General features: G+C 38.4%; 1 protein-coding gene across 8 annotated transcripts in view; it reads right to left on the bottom strand.

Moving 5' to 3' along the window:
- The window catches only part of GRID1 (glutamate ionotropic receptor delta type subunit 1), a 599405-nt gene that overhangs the window by 203292 nt on the left and 373683 nt on the right, over positions 1-22430 (bottom strand). The gene's annotated exons all lie outside the window — the stretch shown is intronic.

Genomic DNA, 22430 nt, shown 5'->3' with positions numbered 1-22430 from the left:
ATTGGAAACGATATTTCCAGCTATGAATAACACATAATACAAAATACCTTCCATTATAGTCCTAGTTCTCCAAATTACAGTTTTCTATTTTGCAGAAATCTTCCATTCCGGCAATCTCTAAAGGAATCAGTACCATAACCCCCACTCCAGGCAGCATTCCTGCTCTGTCACTCTTCCCTAAGACTTTCTCGGATGACTTCTGAGATTTGGGGGAAGTGAGAAAATGGTGACATATCCTTTTTAATTACAAAATATTTGGACTCACAGATATAAATTACTCATCCTAGCCTCTTTTATTTCGAATCTACATCTTTCAAATTATGCACATACACATATTCATTCTATTATTAGGGAAATTAGGGGAAAACTTGATTGCTGCTGACAAGCAGAGCAGCAGCAGTGTCCACAATTAGGAGCTCCATGTAGGCAACCTTTGCCTGGCTTGAAACAAACTGATTGAGATACAACAGCATGAAATTATGCACTAAGAAGCCACAGCATAACAGGGTAAAAAGAACTAGCAAGATCTTCCAAGCTGGAACACCCTGCCACAGCACGTGCTGAAACCAGAGTTCAAGAAAGCCGGACTTAAGAACATGATTTGCATGTATGTGCACATACACGTACAGACATGAATGATCACATACTTCATAAGTGCACAAAAATAACCTTTTGCTATTTACACAACAACTTACATAACAGATAAATAGTAACAGTAGCCACTTAACACTCAAATACATGTGTTTCTCAGCAGCTTAACTGACATAATGGTGTTATTCCCAGAGTCTGAATTCCTGGAAACCAGGAGGTTGTCACAAATGAACAATTTACATTTTTAAGCCAACATAATTAGATTCATCCAAGATGAAGATTTTGATTAATCTTATTCAGCGCCGTATTTAGGGGAAGTGAATTATGCTTCTATAGCCTCATCACTGAATTGATTTGTTCATTTATTCTAGAAGGCAAATAAGATTTTTGTAAGTTACACAGTTGTTCTGGCTTTAACTTTGGAAACAAAGGGCCATGTCTAGGAACGGTGTATGCCATTGCTCCCTCCTCCATTCCTCCCAGAGGATACCTTGAAAAGTAGCAATTGTGGGGTTTCTGCTTCCACGTCAGACCTGGCTAAAGCAGGTCAACATGTTCAAATTTCTAGACTGACAAGTCACACATGTCAACATCATGCCATCTCACTTCCTTTTGATTGTTAGCATTTTAAAAAGCATGGTTTCTATCGTTTGTTTAAAATGTTAAATACAGGGGTGTAATTGACTCAGCTGACTACATTTTATTTTGGGCAAAGCAAAACTATTAATTTGGACTCACCTTTTCTTTCCAAAAACCACCAGAAAAAAATGGTTTGGTTCAATCTGAGCTGATTCTGCAGCTGACTGTTTCAGGCTCCAGACCAAGAATTCCTCCCTTGTTTTTTCAACTGCAGGTTGAATGCATATTGAACCAGAAATAAAACCGCAAAAAACTGCATTTAAAAAAAAAATAAATCTACTAATGAGTATTATTTCAGGAAGAATAAGAAAACAGAAGCAATATGCTGTGGCCCTGTTGTCCTCTTCAACAGTTATAAGCAGTGCCTTTGTAACGCTACAAGGGCCTCAGTTTCCTCCTTCATTAGTATTTATTTCACTGAGCTCCAGAGATTTTTATACTTATCTCTTCGGATGTTCAGAGTTTTCCTGTCTGCTTCAAGATGGATGTTTTGGGTAAGGAAGAGCATAAGGGAAAGCCACAAAGAGAAATGAAGGAAAAGGGAGCAATGAAGCAGTTGTCCTCCCCAACAGGTAACAGCTTTCTGACAAATAAGGTGTCATCCCATGCTCATACAGTTAAACGTTGAGATTCATTTACCTGACAAATTACTCCCCCAAACTTCTAGCTTCATTATTTCCTTAGATAATTATGCCTTTTTTTTTCTTTCTTCTGGAGTGATTTGTGATAGTAGCAAACATCTGGCATCATGTTATACACAAGTTTCTTTCCAATTAATATGAAGAAACAAATGTCATTTTAGGAGTGTATTGTTTTGCAAAAATGTTACATCCTAGGTAAGCTTTAAATAGAAATGTAAATACTCACATATGCACTTTTTCACTCACTCAAATACAGTTGAGTGTATGCAAAATCAGTTGCATAACAGAACATATGCAACCTTTTCACCCCACTATGATTATAATACACATGGTACAATCTGTTCAGGAAAAGCAATAGAAAAACATTTATCAGAGAGACTCACTTCCAATAAAAGCCAACAGACAAAAAGCTCTGTACTTACCCTTACCTGAAGGACATCCCACACCTACAAGAATATGTGTGGCTCTGAAAGCGTTTAACCCCTTTTCAAAGCATGTGCTTTTTTGTAATTTTCTCACTAAAGAATCAATGCTCTGGTAGAACTCTTAAGCCATCCACAGATCCTAAGCTGAGGATGGAAAAACCTTAAAATCATAGAATGGTTTGGGTTGGAAGGCACCCTAGATCTCATCAAGTTCCAACCCTCCTGCCATTGGTGGGGACACTTTCCACTGGATCGGGTCGCTTAAAGCCTCATCCAACATCGTCTTCAACACCTCCAAGGATGGGGCAGCTACAACCTCTCTGAGCAAAAATGTAGATGAAGATGTTTACTGAACGTAGAGATGATTCTGTTCCAGAGCTAGCTGTATAGGCACTGGAGAGCATCTCAGTCAAGAATAACCTCACTGCAGATATTCTTTGCGCCTGAGTGATGTCCAAACTGATCGACCCAAGATTCGTATCTCATGTCCACCTAACATTTATGCCCTGCACTGGGCTCAGACTGGATAGATTAAGTAGGTAGATAGGTTCAATTTCTCTACACAGTCCACAACTGCAATGACCCTCTTCCTCCTTGTCTCTTGGAACAGCATTTTACTGATGGTCTCACAGTCCCTTGAGTTTTTACAATTCCTCCTTTCATTTGCTTTCTGTTTTGCAAAAGGGTGTGTGTTTGTTTCAGTTCATTGTTCAGACTGTTTTGTTTCAGTTCATTGTTCAGACTGTTTAAAAATTGCTTCATGCCACCAGCCACATATTTCTACTGTCATTTCCCAAGATAAAAATAAAGACCACACACAATCTGCTACTCTGTCAAAAAATTGAACATTCCGCATCCCACAAGGGAAGATGAAAACAATTCCAGAACATCAAGGAAAAGGGTGTTTTCTTGGGAGTCTTAACTATTCCCTACTGGGCATACTGTTTGTTCTGCAACCCCTTCCCAGACCTCACAGATATCCACCCCTGTGACCTGAGCTTGGCTGGCAGTGGGACTGCATGAACTCTTGAGTTGATGTTTTTTAAGTGTCAGGTTAAAAATTTTGAGGACACAAGAATAGAGCACTTTGCACAGGATGTGATGCCCCCTATTATGTGGACAATTAGCCTTTTTTGCCCTTTCAGCTGTCTGTCTCTGCCATGCCATGCCGTGCCATGCCGTGCCACGCCTGATGCAGACTATCTCCCTTGCTTTGCTATATCTGCACTGTACTGCAGTCTTCGGTGAACTCATGGACCGGTCTAGGTGTTACTGACTGCTGCAACACTACGGGACGCTGCAATAGCCCTCTTCTCTGGGACAGGAGTCATTCATGAAGATCAGCTCAACAACTTGTTGTAGCTGAAGAATTAATATTCTCTGGAGCTTTTGTATTCCAGGAGACCTTCAAACAATTGAACAGTTGCTGAAGAGAGAAATATGATAGAAACAAACTCAAATTAACACAGGAAGGAATAATGCTAGGGCTGAAGGTTTCCTCGCTGGAACTTAGCCAACACCTCCATGTCTGAAGTCTTAATATTTGCAGGAAATACCATGTGGAAAATCTCATCATATCATCTACCAGACATGCCAGTGGAGCACACCGCCTTTCAACTCCCATTGACATCTGTTAAACACGGCCACTTAACAGAACCTGAGATGTTGGTGGTGAAGTTCCATCCAAATAAATACCCAAATTCACACTCTGTAGGGCAGGCTGCAGACTAATTCCTTACTGAAGCACAACCTGAGCTATGGAGCCAGTTTCCACATCACTACTTGTGACTGACACAGCAGTGGCATCAAATTAATTTTATGTCACCACAACCTCAGTTCAATCTAGGAAGAAGAAAAGAATCTATACAGACGGAATGACCGTTTTAAAAAAAAAATATATCATTTCAAGCTTGGGGATAATAAATTGGTCATTAAAAAAAAATCTTGAGCTAACTTTTCCTGTAACCCAATCTGTGCAGCAAAGAGCACTACACAGAAAAGCTTGCAAATAACAGTAAGTCCCACTGAACTAAGTGGAAGAAACTGCAGGGAGGCTTTAAGCTAACTCAATAGCTATTTGTCCAACATCTCACTCCTGACAGACTCAGTCAGGTACTGTCAGAGCTCCTGAACATGTCAAGACCTGAAGCTATGAAGTTTATTTTTCATTTTCAACATTCCAAAATCCATCTTGTGAATGTTGTGAGATAGGGCTGTCAACCTTTCAACACAAAAGGGAATTAATACCCTATGCTACGAACCTGCTCATTATCTTTTTATTTTATTTTTAATTTTTATTTTATTTTTCCCACTATTGTCTGAAAGGATGGGAAGCAATTACATATACATTTGCTAAAACTATGTATCCTTTGGCATTGAAACGAAAGCCACTCACAAAGAGCTTCGGAAGTTTGCGTTTTGGTCTTTATCATGAGAAAATAATTTTTACAATGACATATTGAAATGGAACGAGTACTGGGAGGGAGGGCTTTTGCTGCCTGTGGCTACCTCATTACAAGGCTGAAATTGCAACTATTTGTAATGCTGCGTTTGTACAACGTAAGGCACCAGTGTCAGCATTGTTCAACACACTTCAACACAGATTTATTACCCAGAAAGCTTTAATACTGGTGAATGTTTAATTTATAGCTTCATTTAAAATTATTAATCTAATAGCAAGGCAGATGGATAGAAAGTAGATTTCATTTCCTCACAGGGGGCTTTATGCCATGTCCAAAACATTGCTGTCTTCAACTAGGAATATTCAACTACTGAGGTCACTGCAAAATACACATTTTCTTCTATGATACAAAATCAACTCTTAAAATCCATGATGTCCCCAAACCTTTCAAGGTAGTTTGTTAATATCAATTGATGAAACCTCATGAAGCTGCTGCTGGGTAGTGGAGTGTAAAGAGGAGACTAAAGCAAGGTGAAAGAGTTGAGAGTTCACAAAAGGAAGAAAGAAATGCAAATATGTTCATCAGCTTTCTTGTGTTGTTGTTCTTATAAGACAAATGACCGTATGCAGAAGGACAACATAAAAACAAACAGAAACATAATGAGCTTAAATGGGATTTTGTCCATGTTTTCACAACCGACTTTTTCTGCGACCATGAAGAAGCATCAAGGGTCATACTTGACACAGCTACCACTGAACATCAAAGGCAGTGTCTCAAAAGATCAGTGTGCATCAGACAAATAATTCATGTTAAAAGCAAGAACTCACACATTATATTTTACTGGAATAAAGGGCATTCAGCTGAATATCTGTAACAACTCCATATCGCAAAACTGAAGGATATTTATTATTTTCCCCATTTATTCATTTCAGTCTTTGAGCAAACTCCACAAAAACTTTATCTTTGCATTTAAAGCCAAAACCTAACATAAACAAGTAAGTTTCCATAATGAAAACACCCACATATACACAGCATCATAAGACAGTGCCCTGTCACAGTGAAATACCATGAAAGCCCTATGCTCAATGAGGGCCTGCAGGAAAGCACAATATTTTACCACCAGAGTTTTCCCTAGCCCATAAACTTCAACCTTATGTAACCTGAAATGACTGAGGTATTAAATGTTTTCTAGATTTCCACATCTTTCACTCTCGCCTATATGTTTTGTTTACTTTCCAGTAGGAAACCGCAGAATTCCATTGACAAGAGCCTCCTGGGAACAGGATAGTTTTTCAGAGGATAGTTATAACCGAGATGATTATTCAGTCATCAGCACTCACAACAGGAATTACAAAAACACACATAGGTGCCCTCAGAACAGCTTTCAAGAACTGTCAGGAAAAGAAACAAACCCACTGAAAGCCATAGAAACCAGTTCTAGGAAAGAGTCAACAAATCCTTGTTGTCAAATCTATGAAGTCTGCCAAGAGCTCTAATAGAATTAGCAAAGGTTTCTTTGGCCCGATGAGGCAATTGAACAGTTACTGTGCTGGACTGAGATGAAGCAGCAAGAGCTGATTTTTCGACTCTGCCACTGGCCAAGTGAGTGGCCTTGGGCAAATTGCTGCATTCCCCTCTATTTCTCCTGGAAGAGATGGAATAAAGCTAATAATTACAGTTTGAAAACCAGGCCCACATCTGCCCATGAATTCCTGTAACTTCTGAACAGCATTTACGCTCATATCATTCCAGAAAGACTAAAACTTCCATTCTGGAGTAGAGATGTACCACTGAGGAGAAAAGCTTTGTTTGGAATACTAGAACACGGTCATTGCGAGGCTGCTAACATCAAACAGTTCTTCCTAAAGAAGAGCTTATCAAGGAGGAAGCACTGGTCATCACATCACCATACACAGATAAGTTTTTACATACACATGATAGTTTGTGATCTTTTTTCAATCCACACACCTCCCACCTAAAACTAGGCTGAGCATTTTGCATACCCAGCCGAAAACAGTATAAAAACCGATGCGGACACAACTGGAGAACTGTCTACACCCCAGACAGCCTGTTTATAGCTCACTGAGCTGAACCCACATCACACAGAATCACAGAATCACCAGGTTGGAAAGGACCCACTGGATCATCGAGTCCAACCGTTCCTAACACTCCCTAAACCATGTCCCTCAGCACTTCATCCACCCGTTCCTTAAACACCTCCAGGGAAGGCGACTCGACCACCTCCTGGGCAGCCTGTTCTAGGTTTGAAATGCCATGACGAGACTACAAAACATAACAACTGCACTTCAAGTATTGCATTCTTCCTCATAAGCGTTCTACAATTTCTAATGAGACTTTGGATGCTGAAAAAGCCCAAGTGGTCCTTTTTACACCATATACCGCAGAGCCTGCCACTGAAACACAGCAACAGTATTAAGGAGGTTCACAGACTGTAAAATTAAAGCGCTTTTTTGTTTCATTGCTGCTGTAGATAAACTCCCAAACAATGCCCCTTATTAAAGAAGAAGTCCATTATGTTCTTATGAAAAAAAAAATACTTCCTTCCAGTACTTCAGTGAACGATCAGTCCCTTTACAACTGCATTTATTATACAAAAAGCTAAAATGATGGATAGGCGTGTTCATTTGGAAAGGAGGAGAACTCCAGATACTCTCTGGGCTGGATACCACCAACTTGCCATATCTCAAAAAGAATTTTACACAAAAGTAACACAGATAGAGTAGAAGAAAGCATTTAACTCCATTTAATTACTACAGCATATAATCGTACCCCTGCACTTCATCTTTACTACAGCACAACACTTAGAAACAGCCCCATAGAGTAAATATTTTCTCCATTATTTAGACAGAGGAAGATGGAAGTTTTTCTTTTCTATAAAGCCAGTCCTACTTAAGGTATCTAAAAGCCTTTATAAACCAATTAGTTAAATATAGGCAGATATGCTGTTACAAACATTTGAAACATAGCTGGGATCAGTACGGTCTCAATCCTGAAATATGTTCACCTGCAAAATGTGAGAAGGTTATCAACCACTGCTGGCTTCATTGTTCTTATTCCAGGAGTTTGCTGGAGGGAGCATGAATTTATAAGGAAACAGATTTCAAAACCCACCCCCCGCATTTCTTAATTCTAGGCACTGGATATAAGAAAGAACAGCAATTAAAACAAATTACCTAAATGCCTTATTATTGTAGGGAGATGCATTTGAATACAACGAAACAATTGCCTTTATTTCAGAAGATAAATTTGTTCATCGCTTCATGTTAATTTGGCAAAATATTATTCCCCCTTTAAAGCTGAATTCAAAACATTTGTATTTTTCTTCTAAAATCTTCAAATGAACATCTGCTTGTCTCAAAGCCTGTTAACGCCAATGCAAGGAGTCTCCAGCTACACTCCCTTTGTTCTCCTTTTTTCTTCGTAAGGGTATTGCTAGCCTAATTAGCTGACAGATATCATCCCACTTTACAACAATTACACACCTCAAATTGTCAACAACTAAAAAAATCGATAACAGAGAATTAAATAACACAGACCACTGTAAAAAGTCTAGTAATAAAAAATCAAGGATTAAACTAAGAATGTTCTCCAGTTTACTCAAGGCAGAAAGAAGGCTGAGCTGTACAATAAGGATTATTTGTGTAACGTGACACAAGCAGTGCATGTTAGGAACCTCTCCTTCCTCAGAACTGTCTTTTAAACCAATGTATAACACAAAGCTATGACTAATTCTGGGCAATCTGCTTCCTTCTTATGAATCAATAAAATAGTTGTTTTGAGATTGGTCATGTAGTCAATGACCAAGCAGAGGCACTATATTCTCAAAGCATTTTGTTAATTATCTTAAATGGAGATGATAATTCGCAGCTCTGTTCATCAAAAAAGTCTTCGTTTTGAAGTTTTTCTACAGAAGGCAAAATTCCCAAAGCCAAACCTTTCCTTTACCCATCAGCCTCTGTATCTTTCATCATCTTGAGTAAGCTATACCCTTTTTAAAGCAGTAGCTGAACAGCAACAGGAGCACGTGAACTTGATCTTCACAAAGCACATAGGTTTCTTCCAAAATACAGGCAAACTCATTGAATCTTCACAGCTACATGTGTCCTCATTCTATGTTTGATGGAAAACTTATGCTCAAATACATTCTGTCTCTGCATCAATAACTTGTGTCAGGACTCCATTCTTCATTTTGTGAATCCACTTATTCCCAAAATCCAAACAACTTTGTTCGTGCAGGACAAAGCCTCCTTTAATATCTCCATTTCATTTGTGTCCAAAGAAAAACTGAGGTTCTTTTACTGGCTGTTATGCCACCAGGATCAGGCAGCTAAGATCATATATGCATACGTTTTCACCATGCCCTTTCCTGTCCATAAAAACTTTACATCTTGGATCATGAACTAGAATTTGTTGCTATAGGAGCCAATGGAGGCAAACATTTCCAATAGGTTCAAGCTAATAGACAACAAGTTAGAAAAACATACTAGAGAATACATCCCTGCTTATTCTCATGTATACACCTAATCCAACAGATGTGGATACTGCGGAGATGATGGCCAGGCTTGCCTTCTGTCCCTAACCAGTATCTCCTGCTGCCACCAACAGAGGCAAAACGCTGGGAATGTTGGTCTGACCCAGTGGGGAATTTAATTTATTATTGTTATTTTTCTGAAAACTAATTTTTGAGCTCAGTCATTTATTTTGGCCTGATTTTATCACTATCTGCAGCTCTTCCTCTCAGTTGCAGTAAAATTTCCCTTTTCTAGTCTCCAAAATACCTTCTTTCCTAATTACAAATACCTCAGATTTATTTTGCTGTTCTATCTTATCTTGATGAGCTATTTTGCCTCTTCCGTGTAAAGCGTATGTTTGCTGCTAAAACAATAGTGTTCTGCACGTACAGTGCTGTAACAGACTGTGCAAGACTGCAGACAAAAGAAAACTAAAGTAAGCATAATTTAGGATTGGGGCTACTTTACTGCATGTGATGTAAATACATAACAGTGCATCTCAATTAATTTCTACGCTTATACCTTCAGCAAAATCTGGGGGAAAAAAGACTGATGTAAGTGATACAGCTCATATTTCAGCTGTATTTTTTCGCATGTTCTAGAATATCAGGTATCAACACATTTCTAAACATACTGCAGCAGTCACATTGCAAAGAGCAAGCATTAAGCCAGGCATGATCCTATGGGTTTAAAAAAATAGCTGAAATGTCTACATATCATATGAAGCATTAGGTGCTTACATAGTCAAGAGATGAATACTCTGAAAACCGACTGATTTGAATTTAGCCTTATGATAGACCCAGACACACACACAAAAGATCAAGGAACCCGGTAACAACAGCAGAAAATTAAGGCATCATCACATATTCTACTTTTCAATTTAGTAAGATCTGGCGAACTCCTTGGAAAAGGCCAGAGTTAATTTCTGAATTCAAGCTTGAAGATCTACTCAAGGCAAAGAGACTATTTCTACATCTGCAGCTAGAAGATACATTTGTCTGATAAATAGTCACTCACAGAATGCACATATCTTTCTGCAATGACTTAAGATCTCACTCTGTTAAATTACAGTCAATTTAAATAGAAGTAACAAAGACTGCAGAATATTTATCAAGAACATATGCCTATGGTAGTAATACATAGGCGTGTTTATATATTTCCATCACAAGAATCTAAAGTCTGCATGGTTAGGGCTATTTTAAATACATTTTTAATATAGTTCAATAAGTAAATGTAAGGAAAAATACACAATATTTAAATATATTATATCCTATAGCACGTGTAATGTGCATTAGGTATACTTAATATGAAAATACTGTGTTTAAGAATATAATACATTAAACAGCATTTTTCATATACTTATATCAATCAGTAACACGCAAAACCAGCATCCAAATATCTGTAAGAAAACATGAAAGATGATATCCAAATGCATTAAGCACATTTCTAGTTACGATAAATAATTCTGAAATTATTCTGATTTATTATTAAATGTTGCCAGAAAGCATATTAACAAAAATAAACTGGAAAGCCACACTTCTCAGTATGAAACTACTGACCTGGAAAAATTAAGGATGGATTAGAACTGTAACTGATAGAGAATTTTGCACCTTCTCATCACAAAATGGCAAAAAAACCCTGGGAAAAATATATATGATAGAAGTTCATGTACATGTTAAGAAATAATATTTATACACAATTGCTTCTTTACAACTGAAACCCTTAATGAAGCTTCCCCAAATACTGATATACTTAGGTCATTCAGAGTACAAAATTTAAAAGATAGCACAAGTAAATTGTATCTCTTGTAGAGCTTTGTAGGTTCAAAACCACTTTAAAAAGAAGGTGATGATCCCCGTTTGATAGATGGGAATAGAAGAAAGAGAAGCAAGACAAAGTAATTTCCTGAAGTTACACCTTCTGTCACAGTGTGGAACAGAAAGCACTGATTTCCGTATCAGTGACCAACCGGAAAACTCTTCTCATGCGAGAATGAGTAGGCATTGCCTCCTGTTAAATAGAGGTGAAAAGACCAACCGTTGCTTATGCTTGTTCAGAAAAAAATGTTTGATCTGCAATATGGTTTAAAGAGGTCAGTATCATTAAGCTTATTCTTACAGCGCAGAAACAAAGGCACGCAGCACAGCAATGGCTTGCCGAGGTCAGCCAGCAAGCAAGCAACAGAGCTGGAACTGAAACCAAGACCACTCAGTCTGGTCCTGTGCCTATCATCCAAAGCCAGGAAACATCTCAGTAGTGCATGCCCTCGGTAAGTAAAATTCCAGATCAGTCATGTGTACCATCTTCAAGATTTTGGGCTTTTTCTTATATACCTTTTGTTTTTTTTCAGGTCTTTATATCTATGGAAAAGTAGCATCTCTTTCTCCCCCAAAAAATACAAGAAGGCTGGATTTCCATGTAACAAGACAGAGCATTCACAACAAAGTTTCAAACTGCAAATGAAGCATAACTTTTAATTACTTGAAACCAGGGTACTACCATTGTATTATGTATTACAATGTAATACAATATTAGCCTTAATTGCAAGTATCTAATTTCCAACGTAACATCAATCTTCTCATAAGCATGGAATACCATTCCCCTGATTACCAGTTTTAAAATATATATTTTATCAGGTTAAGATGTCTACTCATCAATAACTCATTCAAATGGGCTGAATAACCTTGCTACTCTACACTTTCACTTAGGTCTAACTGGCAGAAAGGAAAGATAATATGGAAAGGAAGATCAATGATGGGCAGAAGGAAATTGTTCCATATTACAAGTTGCCAATGTCTTTAATCATCAATGCCATCAAAAACAATGTAACTAAGAAAATCTTTAATCATTATTAGTAAACTTGATGAGTAGAGAAAAAAACCTGAATTTTAACAGGCAGAACTTGAATGATAGTAACTATCAGTCATTAATGTTTCAAACTGAAAGGCATTTTCCATGTATCATATATTACACCAAATTAAATGTGTCAGCCAGTCAAATAAAGGACATTGATTCATTGATAGAAGCCCCAAAGACAAATAGTACATTTGAATGTATCCATCAGTCTTTACAGAGTTATTTAAAAATGAGCTACAGTATTTAACAAGACTTTGAATTTGTCTTTGGTTGGTTAATGCATCCCCTTTCCAGTTCAAATCAGGTGACAGCTCAAGAAAGTTGATCTGAGGTCATTTCTGTGCTACACCACTCTCCATCCGATAATTTGCATCCAGTGATATCCTTCTGTACTGTTGCTCTCTTTGCTTCATCACCTTATGATTAGATAAGCTGCATAAATACTTTATGCTTCCTTCACTCAATTTTTTGCTCTATTTAAAAAAATAAATGGCTTTCCTAGAGCTCAGCAATGACATCAGTTTACATGACAACACAGACTGAAAGCCACGATACTTCTGTGTTCAGTAAGCGAACCTGAAGAACTCGAAGTGGTAAGAACTCTCAAAAGCCAGAGAAAATTAGTAGTAAGAAGAATTGAAAGATGAAAGTATAGTTACCAACATGATGAATAAAAGGGGATGTAATAAATATACACTGAACAACAAATGATTAGAGGAAGCAGCCATTGAGCTGTTATTTTGTTCGTCTTGTAGCACAGTAAAACAAAGAATATTTTTCTCACGTGACATTAAGCAAACTAAAATTTTATTACAGAAATCGAGTTCAAGAATTCATCAAGCTTTAAAAATAACTGACACTAAAATAGATGTATAAAATATATGTAGAATTTAGAAAATTAATGGTAATAAATATTCGGGAAATGGTTGCAAATCCTACCTGTCTAAAAAGGTAACCACAACTTGAGCATGTGGGTTTACCTACTGCAGAGCTTTCATGATTTCCTTCAGCCCATGTGGTGCTGGACATTAACAGAACTTGACTCCCCACCTTACGCATCTCCAAAATCTGGTGTGGCCAGGCCACTGCTACACTGCAATGACGCCAGAGGCAAAAGTGTCCATTCACCCACCCTGGGACATGAGGCCATCAGTAGGGGACAGCTAAGATCGTAACAATCCATTTCTTGGGTCTTTAGCAACCACTGTGTGTTGTTCACGGAATGCAAGGATGATTTCAGTTATGTAAGCAGCCTGTGACACGGAACATCTCTCAGGAGGTAATTAAGTTTGGTAAATAACAACTTATTTGAAGTAGCCTAGCAAGTGTTTGCCTAAAAGCGGCACACAGCTAAAAAGTAATTACCTCTTTGCTCTTTGTTATGGAAGAGACACTGTCCCCACCACACCACTGCTGGGAATTTGCTTTTTGAGGGAACCAAGACTACCAGCAAGGAAGCCTGGGATCAGTCAAGAGAAGGAAAGACTTAAGAAGAGGACTTCTATGGCCTCTAATTTGACTTCCTCTTTGAGGAACGAAAACTTAGCCCTGACAAATGAATGCAGTCTGACACAGCAAAAGGTGTGGACTCTGTCTCAGCTTTGAGCTGATGTAGATGATACAGACCTGAGATTGGAGAAGCAGAATTTCCAGTGGCCTGATAGAGGCAAAAAACCCTAAGTCTTGAAATGACTCATGTCTGGAGGACAAAGGAAATCCAACCCCATCTTGCCCTTGAAGGCATTTTTTAGGTCTACTAGTTGTGACAAGAAACAAGCTTTCAGTACGTGATCGAAGAGTAAGAGAATATACAGCATTCTCCTGAGCCGGCAGTCAGCCTGAAAGGGTAACGTGGCACTGGGAATTCTCCTGGGCCCTTTCTGGGCATAACATTTTTAGAACCTACAGTCCAGGGTGCATTGGTATCAGCACAGGAAAAAACTGTTTATCACACAAATTCGTAGTGTTACTTAAGCACATCTGCCAGTCCACAGTACGTGCTAGGACTCCATCCATACACATCCTCACAACCATTATTTCTTTTCTACATGCGAAAGAAAGAAGGTTTTTGTAATGTTACTCTGCTATACAAGGTCCTGGTGTCATTCTGTGACTGAATTTTGCCACTTCTAAGACCTCCTTCCAATGGCGTTTATCACTGACAGAGTTGATTTCAAATGCCTACGCTTTAAATGGCCTAGGCTTGTACTAGAACACACTGAAAAACAATTCAACACAAGGCAGTCAAACTGAACTAACTGAATTATAGTCATCTGCTTTACTAATACAGGGCCCCATCTCACCTAATTTCTCTTACACAGCAACCACATGGCTTTGCATTACAAAACAAACCCACTGCTAGTTGATAGTTCCAATACAGATGCTGGTTGTAAACCAGTCAGTCCTCTTGACTGAAGTTAACAGCCTGGTTCCTTGATTTCTGGGAAGCAACAGGAAAAACACTGCTAAGCCTGAGATATTCCCTGATGAACAGATAAAACACATGAATTATACTTTATCGTTGGAAGAATAATAGAACCATTTAGGTTGGAAGGACCTTACAACCCACCCAGCTCCAACCCCCCTGTCAGGGGCAGAACTACCTCCCACCAGACTGGGCTGCTCAAGACCCCATCCCACCCGGCCTTGTACACTTCAAGGGAAGGGTCATCCACAACTCCCCTGGGCAACCTGTGCCAGTGTCTCACGACCCTAATCATCAAAAAGTTCTTCCTAACGCCTAGTCTAAATCTTCCCCCTCCAATTTATAGCCGATCTCCCTTGTCCTATCACTCCATGCCCTCGTAAAAAGTCCCTTCTCAGCCTTCTTGTACATCCCCCTTCAGCTACTGCGAGGCCACTCTAAGGTCTCATTGGAGCCTTCTCTAATTTGAAATAACGATAGTGCTGCTACAAACCAAACAAGTAATAGAAAGGCTGGAAAGACACTGATGTTCGGAGTTGCACGTATGTGAGACAGCTGTATCTGTAAATGACCAGGCATCTAAGCATTTCCTATTGATCTGCTTCTCCTGAGACCAAGCCGTGCTACTGCAGGCAGGCAGGACAACTAATGAATCATAGAAGAAGCTGAAATAACAAGCCATAAGGTTAAATCAGAGATTACTTTAGTTTAGTATAATCTAGCTATCAACTTTCTCATTAGGAAAAAAACATTCTGTGAAAAAAACACTAAACAGCAAAATAAAATCTGCCAAACATCTCTGGCATTCTCTGCACATGTTCTTGAGGGTAGCTCGATACAGATATGACAGCTCTGTGTTGGCTGCTTAGTTTTTTTGACATTGAATTTCAAAAAATATGATCTGATCCTAAGCATGATTTAAGCCGTTCATAAATTAATATCAGCTTAAGTTCTTATTATTGATTTTCTATGAGAGGCATGCCATTAAATAGAGGTCCTAACACTTTTCAATTGTCTGCTTAACTCAAAAGTAGCATTTTCATGGTTAAATCATTTAAGATGCCATAAATAAGAATCATCCAACCAATTTTGACATTCAGTTAGACAAAAGAAATATGGAAATCTCTGTTACACACTATCAGTGTATCGTTCCAAAGCAAGAACTATTGAGAACTGCACAGTCAGGAAAATGAGGGTGAACATCGGGATTACTTCAGAGGGGGTATAACTGTAGCCTAAACAAGGCACAACGCAAATTTCAGAGGAAAATAAAAAAAATAGTGCCATTGCCAAAACTCACAGATTTTATTGGATGGAACACTTTACTGGCTGCATTTCTTTATTTCTCCATCAAAACTCCTAAGTAAAAGATTTTCTTAAAATTATGCAGCTGCAGATAAAACTCGAAGTACACTACGAAGTACACTACAGTACTACGAAGAAAGTGCAAGGAGGGAAAGACACACTTGGGAAGTCTCCAGGTTGGATAATACAATAGAAATTAAATGAAGAAAACAAACATTGAGGTCCCTAAGCAAAGACCAAGGAAATCTGGACCCACCACAGATATGTACTAACAGGCATATGCCCAGGTAAACCTGGCGGCAAAGCTAATACCTTTCTCAGCCGCTACTCCTCTCTCCCACCTTATCCCTTGCAATCCCAGATTTTAGCAAATATTAAGGTGGGCTTGTGCCTTTTCTGTTTGACATGCTAGATGCCATGCACTGAAGATGTCTGGGGATGTGGTGTATTTGCTGGCAAAAAGCATTTAACCCAAAGCACAAACACAGAGGTTTTGCATTAAAAATTGTATCCACAGGCGTTTGTATAACTTCCTAACACGGAAAAAACGCCTAAACACACAGTAAAGTATGTGGATACAGGGAGAGTAGCTACATGTTCAACACCTAACGTATGAGTCCAATTGTAATTAAATGTCCTAAATATAGAATTACTATAGTCCATTACTGTCTGTCGCATAAATACATACTCTATACCTATATTCATACTATTTAACCACAATGAAGTCAATGTATGTTACATTCATTATATCCAGCTATAGCCAATACACAAAAATAGATGCTCAGTTCTATAAACACACACATAGAACTTGCATAGGAATTTGAGGAAACTAAGGCTACGTAGCCTTAGCAACACAGCTAATGATCTAGATTTCTATTGGTAGTATTTTTAATAGCTTATGTCATACTTCATTTGGTAGTCTTAAAGGGAATTTACTATTTACTGGCAGAACTAGCAGCTAACTCAAACCCTTCCTGGCAAATTACATTTAAAATTCATTATTTGTTCATAAATATTTAAATTAAACACAAACAGGATTCTTGCAAGGCAAGCCAAAAGTCTCCCAAAAAACAAATACAAGTACCTGCATGCTCCTTCCATACTTATCATCTCCTTTTCATCAAAAGTATATCTTTTCAATTATTTATGTTAAATAAATACATATATATATATAAAATAGCAGAACAGTAGTGCAAGCAACAGTCAAATATATGAGATGAACAGAGACTAGGGAAAATCAAGATGTTTGCTGAACCCAATCCTTCCATGACACATTTGTACTCAGACATCAATGCATGCTACCAAATATTCTGTGTCTGTACTACTGTAACCACCTTCCAGACAAAACGGGTACCCCTCAATTTTCAGTTTCAACCTTTTAGGGGTTTCATTGAGCGCTAAGGTCTCGAGGGTGATGCTCACCTTTGTGCAGGCTGTTAGCCTCCTATTTAATGCTGCTGGCCTCCTGATTAGAGACGAGCGATAACGTGAATTGTAGCGCTATGAATCTGCAGACAGTGCTTTTTGATCCCTAATGCATTTCCCCTAATTCTAACAAAATGTGACCCTGCAGCATAACTCAGTGCTCCTCAGCCTTCTTTCAACTTATTCTTCAAGCACCACCAGACCCTCTCAGCAGCACAAGCTGATTTCTCATCTTTACTCTATGCTTTCTATTTTGCTACCATCCCATGAGGTCTGATTTTATCTTTGATGCACAGTCAATTTTTTTCAAGTATTTGCTCCCAAATGATTTAGAAATGTGTCAGGAGAATAAGAGGGAAAACAGCTCCTTTCTTGCTCTCAGAAAAAGAGCTGCTCTTGTTTTGAAGAAAAATGTGATAAATACACAGCCAGAAGGCTCTTTACATAGATGTCTAAGAGTTCCCTTTGACTAGACTGTCTTTTAATTTGAGAAGGAAAAGCTGAAGACAGCCCTCACCTGCACCCCAGTCTGTAGAGATCTTGTTTTGCCATCGAGTAACAGCAAAGCACTCAGCAAAGAGAGCAATTGAGAGCACTTCAAAAGCCTAATAAAGACCAGGTGGAAAAGTGGCAATTTCCACTTTCCATAGATGTGCTAAGAAAATCACTGCTAGTCTAGACGTTCCTTAGCCTAACTGTGGCACTTTACACCAGCTGTGGTGTGTGACAGGCTGCGGTGGAATCTGCTTTTCTGAATGTGAATGCACTGCCTGAGACTCTGAGCAGGGACCCAACCCTTATGGGAAACTATCAATTTTATTACAAGTTTCGGAATCCTCTCATGTTGCTTAGGTGTTTTTCTCTTTGGTTTTGGTTTTAAACAGGTGCCCTTATTAATTTTCACCTACCAAACCACATCTTTAAAAAAATTTCTCCTTAAAGAGCCAGTTGGACACGATGATCCTTGTGGGTCCCCCTTCCAACTCAGGTCATCCTACAATTCTATGAAAAATCACTTTTGTTGGGATTAGGGATAATAATTGCCTACACTGCATTATCAGTCTAGGGCTACTGAATTTGGTCTTGGGGCCAGACACCCTGTGGGTCCCCACACTCAGGCAAAGGTGTTGAACAGAAGGACCCATAGAGTGAGCACCAACATCCCATAGGTTTCTACCTATGGGATGAACAGAGGGCACAAACATCTCCAGAGACTTAAAACATCCATGTGAAAAATGGCTGGCAATCCAACAAACAGGCAGTAGAAGCAATTGCCCATTGCCTAGTCACCACCAGGCCACCGTTTTCATTTTAAAGAAATGAAATAATTTCAAATAATTGTTTGTTTTTAATACATACACACATAATGCTCGACTGCAATTAAAAAAATGCAAATACAAAAATATGGCTCTAACAGAATGTGGCTATGAAGAAGCCATACTATCAATCACAATTTTCTTTCCAAAAGCCATTTCCCTCTAGCATCAATGTGTCAAAGCACTGTAATTGGATCAGTCAACAAGTTCTACCAACGGATCAGCTGCAAATTATTTGAAACAATCAAGTGAAAGCAATAACTTATACATTTTATAACAGCTGTTTAAATGAAGGGAACAAATATTTGAGCACACAGGGAAAAGTTGTGCTCAGTGGTAATCTGACCCACACTGACATTTAAAAGCTTTTTCTGTGCAAAACGGATCTGAGCTCTGTCATCACTAAATATGAAATAACAACAATCCAAGGAAGGATTTTTATTATTTTCATGTGATAATCTATGACAGGATCTCATTTTATATTGCATAGTTACAACATGACTTCTGCTCATTGTCTCAGATCAATAGATTAAGTTATGGTGCCTTAAAATACCCTAATTTAAATTTGTTAATTCCAGCAGATATATTCATTTGGGCTTATGCCATTATAACGTTAGTCAAAAATGAAAGAAAGAACAACTGAAGCTTTTCCAGATTTTCACAGAAAATCTGCAACTGTTTTTTCCCCGTAAGACAATTACTATGAAGTATTGACAGTTTCTTACTCTGTTGTATGCGCACAATAATGGCTTTTGAGACTAGTTAGTGAAAACAAAGAGGAAACATTTAACCTTTCCCAAGAGCTAGTCATTGCCTGTAGGCAAGAAAAAGCAAGAGATTATTCTTTAAATAATTTACAAATTCGATGTACTTGACAACAAAAACATAATCCAGCTCGGAACATCACCCATTCTAGGGCCTCACCACCAGGGATGAAAAGAGATTATGTATTTCTCCCCTGGCATTATATAACCTCAAAAAGTTAAGTGCAGAATTGCAGAGGTGGCTGAGCTCTCCAGTAAACTCAGTTGAACCCAGGATTCTCACCAAAAATATTTCAAGCATTGGAACAGTGGACTTTTACAGAGGCAGTGTATGCAGGGAGGAACAAGAAGAAAGCAAGGTCAAGCTCAAATGAGGGGACTGGCACCAAATCTCTGGCTACCTTTGCTGCCAGAATTCTGGATGAAAAGACTCTACTTTAACCTTTCCAGAAGCCATCCTGCAAATAAATTGCGGCAGGAAATGCACAAAACCAGCAATTTTTATAGAGTTCTCTCTCACATAAGAGGACTTCATGTACTCTTGTCAAAAACAACAAAGAACAAAAGGGAGTTTGCATGGGTTTTCTTTAATAACATTTTGACATCCTTTAGGAGATTCAACTGATGAGCGGAAACCTCACTACTTGAATGAGGGCAAGAAAAATGCGGCACTCCACTATTCCGTTCTCTCTCTCCTGTGTTACGTAGAGATGATGTTAGTTTGCCCAGCTTTTTAAAAGACAGACTCTATTCCCTTTTCTTCATTCTTGCACAGGACCACAGAAAATTAGTGTAAAATTGAGGGAGAACATGGACAACAATAAAACCATATGTTCAGGAGAAGGGCAGTGCTTCAGAATCATTAACTGTCCTCCTAACATTAATATACTATATGGAAATCGGTCATTCTTGGCAACCAAAATTTTTTTTGATTAACAAAAAAGGTTTTCAAAGTATTCTCAAACACTCATTGTATGGATAGTTCAAACCCAAGACACTGATATGACTATCCTCACAAGCATCTGGCTTGCCCAGACATCTTAAACTACCCATCCGCTTAGCTTGTCTTGTTCTCTTTACCTTGATGTCCGGTGTCTTATGAGTGTTACTGGTTTTTATCCACACATTTTTCCTGTGATAGGAAGGAATTTTCCCTGAAATATCCATAGAATTATATCTACTGCAAACAAGAGTCTCCATCTCCCTACTTTGATCCAGAAGATAAGCATTTGTTCTAGGACTGCTTATAATAATAATGAGCATTAGCCAAAGTAGTGGCATTCATGCTGTGATTTCCCACACTACATCATCTATTATTATTAAAACACAGCTAGAACATTGCTGCATTCTTATTCTATAAGATTCATTTAGTTGTTTTGAAAACTTCCATATCATAGCACTTTTTTAACTTGCAGTTTTTAAGGGGTTGATGGATTGGGTTTCTTTGTTATTACAAGCCCCCAGTACTAGTTTTCCTGATCTTTCCACAAGTGAGTGACAGTGATGAACCATGAAATCCAGAGCCTTTGGAAAGCTGCAGCCTTTTGGCTGGAACACTTTGCTGAAGTAATGACGCGATTCCAATAAACAAACAGAATCATTTGCAAATCAATATCAATGAGCTGAGTGGGAAATTGGGGGGTGCCATTATGCTCCAGAGCAGCCCACTAGCCTCTTGATTTATCTCTTCACCCACAGCCACTGACAGTGTTCATAGCTCCAGTGATGTGGTAAAACAGATGGGACTTAAGCGTTCACTTTTAATTACAGGAGTCAACATCAAAGCTGCAGTGGTTTGGGGAGATTTTTTTTTTTGTGATAAATTTTTGATCAAGGTGAAAAGAATTCACTTTAGCTTTATACATAAGCAAAGCACTGTGATACAACAATTGTTTAACTAGGTCATTACCTCCCTGTAAAGATTTATATTTACTCCTAATTCTAATTTTAGATTAGCAATTGCAACAGTGCAAACATATCTAATTAAGCACCTATGTAGCTCATTTTAACATCAGTGCAATTATTATTTACCATTAGGATCTCTCAAATTCCTTATCTATCCTTATCTGTTTATCACAAGTAGTGAGTTAGGTTTATCACAAGTAGTGAGTTAGGTTTATCACAAGGGAAAACATTGGAAATAGAAAACAAGAGAAAGACATAAATTCTGTGGCTAAAAAACGCTGAATTTCATTTTTCAAAGTAGCAAAAACCAGAACAGAGATAAAGATTACATACACAGTGTTGTGGGAACGTCAATGTTACACTGACATGTAAGGCAGCCCTTACCAGCAATATAACCTGGCGCATAGCTTTTCTACTTAAAACATTATAGAGCTTGCAACACCCTTTCCCATCTTCATAAATCACTAATTGCAAGTAGCCAATCGGGCCTTTCTTCTGTAGACATCAGAAAGATAAGCCTTGAAATGGCAAACACAACTCTTCAGTCCCAGATTATTCACAAATTTGTCAAAGCTTTGACACTTCCACTCAGATATTTCATTCAGGTTTGTTTTCCTTTTCTACTGCGATTGCAACATCCCACAAATCTCATACAGAAATCACAAACATCAGCTTCTGCACAAGATACCAATAAACTATAGAGTATTTTGGGACTAATGCCTGGCTGACTTTATCACTCGCACTAAAGGACTCCTCACACTCCCCAAGAGGTCTCTGTGCTTGGCAAGGGCGCCAGTGCTGGGGAAGTTTTTCCCTGCTCATTCTCATATTCAGGCTTTGACCTTTTTTCATTTTACTCTTTGTGTCTTCATTGTTCACCAAAAAATTCAGTGCAAATGAGCCTGAGCAAGGTGGGTTTTCTACATTGCCTCTGTTCCATCCGATCAGTGTTGTGTTGCAGTCCCCTGCATGAAATAATAACCAAGTCCAACAGGCTTTTAAAGATACAGTTCTCCACCTAGTTCTCCACCTAGTTCACACTAAAAGATGTTAATGCTATCTGAAAATATCATATCAGAAATGCGAATGTTCTCAGTGAGCTGAAACAGAACAGCTCTGATGAACTTGCACTCTTTGGATCATCTCTCCTCTAGAATCTTCTTTCCCTTTTCCTGCTGCACAGAACACAAACTTTCACTCTTTG

The sequence above is a fragment of the Cuculus canorus genome, chromosome 7 (genome assembly GCF_017976375.1).
Source record: "Cuculus canorus isolate bCucCan1 chromosome 7, bCucCan1.pri, whole genome shotgun sequence".
In the NCBI taxonomy this organism is placed as follows: domain Eukaryota; kingdom Metazoa; phylum Chordata; class Aves; order Cuculiformes; family Cuculidae; genus Cuculus; species Cuculus canorus.
The sequence above is the reverse complement of the archived record's forward strand: the minus strand, read 5'-3'. Positions and strand labels throughout refer to the sequence as shown.